The sequence below is a fragment of the Sinocyclocheilus anshuiensis genome, unplaced genomic scaffold (genome assembly GCF_001515605.1).
Source record: "Sinocyclocheilus anshuiensis isolate Anshui unplaced genomic scaffold, SAMN03320099.WGS_v1.1 scaffold47, whole genome shotgun sequence".
Classification (NCBI taxonomy): Eukaryota; Metazoa; Chordata; class Actinopteri; order Cypriniformes; family Cyprinidae; genus Sinocyclocheilus; species Sinocyclocheilus anshuiensis.
This window is the reverse complement of record NW_015551047.1, coordinates 1,135,895-1,141,882: the sequence shown is the minus strand read 5'-3', so window position 1 is coordinate 1,141,882 and position 5,988 is coordinate 1,135,895.

Genomic DNA, 5,988 nt, shown 5'->3' with positions numbered 1-5,988 from the left:
AGCAAATGGCTGCAATATAACAAAGAGTGAAAAATTTAAGGGGGTCTGAATACTTTCCGTACCCACTGTACATGTTATTTTGTTTAGTTGCCTGTTTTTTTTTTTTTCAGAATCATGGTGGGAGAATAGTGATATATATTTTAAAAATAAAATATTGATACAACATATAGTTAATATAAATATGAAAAATAATACTTATTTCTACAAAAAGTTGTGAACTATATTTGCTCAATAATGTTTTGAGTTGTAGCATTTTGAGTTTGTTCAATACTCAATACAATATATTTTTTAAATCAATATAGCAAAAAAAAACTTTTGATCCAATTATTTTTCCGAACTTTTACTTTTAATATATACAGGTGCATCTCAATAAATTAGAATGTCGTGGATGAAGTATTCTAATCTGTTGAGATAGTGAATTGGTGGGTTTTTGTTAAATGTGAGCCAAAATCATCACAATTAAAATAACCAAAGACTTAAACTACGTCAGTCTGTGTGCATTGAATTTATTTAATACTCGAGTTTCACAATTTGAGTTGAATTACTGAAATAAATGAACTTTTCCACGACATTCTAATTTATTGAGATGCACCTGTATATATATATATATATTCATGCTCAGTGTTATTTTAAATAGGACAAGGACAAGCAAGACTTAGACAAGTAATAAACTGTATTTCTAAATCAGTAAATATTGTCTCAAATAAAGTCTGATGATGCAGTTATGTATGTAGTTTAAATGCGGCCCGCTTGGCCTCTGAACTTCAGTACCCCTGGTCTAGCGGATTCATTGTCATTGAGGAATAAGATTGTATGGGTGATTGAATCAAAATCACAATCCAGCTCTTTAAATCTGAAACTTAAAACAAGGGCTCTGAGAAATGAATGAATACAGAATCAGACTCACGGTGTAGAGTGATATTAACAGGATGACTGATCTCTCCAGATTCAGACTGACACCAGTACACTCCAGTGTCTGATGTGATGGTGGAGCTGGTTGTACATGTAGATCCTGTTTGTGATCCCCAGCGTGATGAACAATCTTCCAGCCCCCAACTATCTGAGTATCTTCTCACTCTCCATCTATCAGAGTTACTCTGGTCCTCACAGCTCAGAGAGAGAGAGAGACAGATGTGAAGTGTTGAGTTCTGCTTGGACTGACTATCAGAGAGACTGGAGGAGAAACACCTGAGGAGACAATTACAGTTTGGAAATCAAGTCAAGTCAGTTTTATTCATATAACACTTTACACAATGCACATTGTTTCAAAGCAGCTTTTCATAAAAATATGACAGTTCTAATATCTGAAAATTCATAAGTCATCACTTGAGTATTTCTATTTAAAACTTCATAAACAAAATTACACCTTAATATATTTGTCATTATGCCAACAGCAAGCACACCGAAGAAAACTGTGACAACCAACAACAACCTCAATAAGGTGCTGGAGAAAAACATCTTGGGAGAAACTAGACTTGACTCAGCAGTCGGTTCAAACTAAACAGTGTAGTATTTATAGTTGTATATTAATTAACTAAGATATAATTATAAGCATTTTATACTAACGGATATTAATCAAACTATAAAATGACTGATTGAGTGTTTATATGGTCAATCCTATATAATTTGCTGATGTGCACATTGATCGAGATGTGGTCAATCACATAAAAATCTAAAATAAATTTCATAATGGAAACACTTTTTATTAAAGGGGGCAGATTATACATTTTTATTTGATTATTTTCCCTCAATTCACTTATGTACATGTGCCACAATAGTTATATTTTAGTTTTTAATGAAAATTTTCCACCATTAGAATGACGTTTTACATTTTTGCAGTGGTCAAGTTTATACTGATTAGTTTGGTCTGTTTAGTCTGCTAGTAGAGGCAGTAACTACACGACAGCAAAAGCATCTTTCTCCATTTACACCATTAAAAATAGGCGTTTACTATGGAATATAATTTTAAGGCACATCAAGCCCTAAAAAGATCAAGAAAAATTTCAGCACTGTCTCATTCGTTCTGTGATTCAGTCTGAACTCACCAGTGACCCATAGCGGTTGTGTGTTGCTGTTCCATGTGTCATAGACTGGTTTTCCTCTCTTTGCTCTGCACACATAAACTCCTGTGTGATTTAGAGCAGCAGAACTGACAGTGTAGTTTCCTCCAGCTCCTCTGCTGCTGTCTGAGAGCAGCTGATAACGATTACTGTAGTCTGTATAAAGTGAGAATGTGCAGTTACCTCATTTTACATGAGTCTTATAAATTACCTTTGGTAGTATAATCAATGTATTCAGATTGATTACATTTTTTTTAAACTCTGTAATATATTTTATGAAACCAGTTCATTCAGATGTTACCAGATGAAGCACACTATATCTTACCTGATGAAGCAGTTTTAGTGTACCAGCTGAATGTCCAGCCTGTACAGGAGCCTTTAACCTCACAGATCAGAGTCACTGGATGAGATCCAGCTCTTGGGTGACTCTCCTCTCTCTGGGTGTTTGCAGTAGTAGAAACCCTCATGTGACTTTGAGACATTAAAGATGATCATCTCTGTAGTTTGATTCTGGATGAGTGATTCAGCTTTATAGAAATCAGCTCTGAGAACTGAGCTTGTATTTTGATGCAAACAGCGTAGAGTCAGAGTATCTCCTCAGTCACAGGATGAACAGGACTCTCCAGAATCACACCAACTACAGAAATAGAGGAAACATAAGTCGATTGCAAATAGTCAAAGTATATAAAAACCATGGTGACATTATAAAAACAAGATGTTTTTAAATTATTTTTTACATACCATGTGTATATAAACTATATACTGTATACACTGTATATAAAGAGATGATCAAACTCACCTGATACTGTCAGTGTAACTTCATCACTGTGCTGTGATCTGCATGATCCTACTCTCTCTGCTCCATAACAGGAGTATTTACCTGCGTCAGACTCAGTAACAGACCTGAATGTGTGTTCCTGTTGATCACTGAAAGCATTAGCTGAACTGTCGTTATACCAGCTGTACTGCCAGCTAGTGACTCCTTCACCATCAATGTCACATCTGAGAGTGACTGTCTCTCCTCTCAATACATGTTGATCAGGTTTAATGCTCACTTTGGCTTTTGGTCTTTCTGTACAACAACAATTCACAATGAAAATAATGGTCTGCTTTTACTGGATGAACACAATTACTTGATTGTAAAACATAAATTAGATGAGACTGAAGTGTTGTTCTCTATAACTGTTATAGTCATTTATAAAAGGCGAGAGGAGTTTGCCCTGGGACCACACAAGTATCTGGTGCACCAGCTTGTACAAGGGCGCGAACGCAGAACTCCATGGTGGTTGATGTAAGAGACTCCACAGACCGCGGGCAGGGTGGCCACTCAGCGAAGCAAGGCAGTAACAACTCTGCTTCGCTCCCAAGCAAACCACGCACAGGCGGTGTGTATCCCCACTCGTGATATAACGTTATCTTTGGGCAGGGAGGAACACACAACCTACAACGTGGCTTCCTCTCGCCCTTGAAATGCTTTGTCCTTGCATGAGCTTAGACATAGCTGGAGCTTATAGACTTTCACAATTGACAGACAACAATAAATATGACAGACAACAATAAATATGACTGACACACACGGAACGCTTCGCTGAATGATAGAAAGCTGACGCTGGCTCCGCCGCACGTGCTTTTATAGCTCCCTGGTCATGACGTCATCCGCCGTGACGTCCCGTTCAGCTATTGGACTGATTTCACATGTGATTCAGAGCGTGGTCACAGAAGGCGTTCCCCTAGCGTTTTCGACGCAGCTCGAGTCCCTGAAGAGGAACTGTCAATATACAATCAATGGGAATTAGGAAACATGAGTTGTGAAAGTTTTTCAACAAGTTTTCCAACAGAAGATCTTGTTTCTCTCAGTAAAATCAGAATGATTACAGAGTGAAGGTAATAAATATATCTGTAGTTTTTGATAGACTTATGGTTTTGGTGTTTTCGTCACACCTCAGAATTGTCACTTGAATAATTCAACTTGTTTAAAGTGCATTTATAATCATAATTAGTTTGTAACAGTTACTGTAGAATCACTCGTATGTGATGAAATACATGAATCAAATTCACTCACCGTCAGTGTGTCCAGAGTGGATGTTTGAAATCAGCACTAAAAACACAAAGAGAAAAACTCATTACAGTGTGAACATGGTCAACTGTGTATTTTACAGCATCTTATAACTGGTCTAGAGCTAATGGCATCTGTGTAATCCAACTAAAATATTTAAGATTCAAAACTCCAAAAATAGTGTGTTTTGAGTGAAATTCAGTTTTAAGGAACTTGAGAATTTTCTTAAAAATATATATTTCAATTTTTTTTATAAAGATTAAAAAATATCAAGATATTGTGTGGGGGACTGCATATGAGTCCAGATAAACATTAAAACATGTGACTGCTATTTTATAGATTTGGTCACAGCAGAGAACTGTTTAGGGAATAAGAACAAAGACTAACTCTTACTAACTGCGTACTAGTGAATATTACGGCAACGGCGACAATAAGTGTAAAACAAACCAACAGAACTGATTCAACAAAGCACAAAACTGAATGATTGAACAAACACACTGATCTACAAGACAACAGAGTGCATTTCTCTTCACAAACAGCACTAACTGCACACTTCCTCTCTCAAGCTCATCTTTCACCCTTATATGTCCTGGACTAGAGCTGGGTTTGAAACTCAGAGAACAGCGAGAAAAGAAAAAAAAAAAAAAATCCAGAAACACTAAATAACTTGATCCTTTTTATAGTATAATAGTAATCAACATATGAAAATACATGAAATACATAGAGAGAAAATAATACTCACAGAGCACAAGAGGAAGTTGACTGAGCTCCATACTGACTGAATGATGACAGACAGGTAAAGACACAGACTGTGTTAAAGCCTCAAGACTTCCTGAAACCTGCAGCCAGATCTTTAGAAACATCAGGACAGATTAAAGACATACAAATGTACCTCATGTGTGACAGAAAATCTTTAGATTTTTCTGATAATCTTGTAACATGTTTTCACAAAATGTCAAACTTTTTCTAAAGATTTTCTACAGAAATGTTTTCAAGACTCATTCAGTATCACATTGAACAATATTTATTTGCTATTATGAAAAGTTATATTCTGGTGTGTTTAATGAACAAGGAAAATGGAACATTGTTTTAATGGCTCTTTATTGTTATGGTGGTAATAGCTGTATTTATAATTATGCATTAATATGGAAATAAAGTGAACAACTGCTGCTCCTCCCTCACTGGTTAGTGTGGTGGAGATGAAAGAGAACAAACCAAACCACAACTATGAGCTCATATCTATCTCTATATCTATCACACTCTGACACTGATGGTGTTTAGATTGACTGATATATTTGTACCTTAACAATGAACTGTATCACATAGTTAAATGCCAGGTCCAAAGACCTTAAGTTAACAAAGAAATATTTGTATTATTTAACAATTTTAACAGATCTTTTCCAAGAACAAAATGCAGAAATAACAAATTTGCAACCACTTACACAAAGTGGGGTTGTGTTTGCGGAACGATGTACGTTAAAAGCACACGTCCAGTTTTGTGTGAGTGAAGGAAATCCGCTTGGGAGTGGAGAGATTCGTCCTCGTGCACATGGATCGCGTAACATTATGCGCTCTCGACATTGTCATTAAGATCACACTATAGAAACCGCCTAAAATTATAAATTTACTGAAAACAAGCCTATGGCAAGACATTTGGTAGGGGGGGGCACCTGGGGTGGCCAGCCAAATTTCAAGGGGGGCCGGTGCCACCCCTGGCCACCACGCAGACACGCCCCTGCCCCCATGGCTGGTTCAGAACAGGACGAGAGTTCAGAGATGGCCTCCTCGGCCAATTCAGAGCAGGATAAAAGTTCATAAATGGCCTCTATAGCCTTGACAGGACAGGACGAGGATTCGCAGATGGCCTCCATA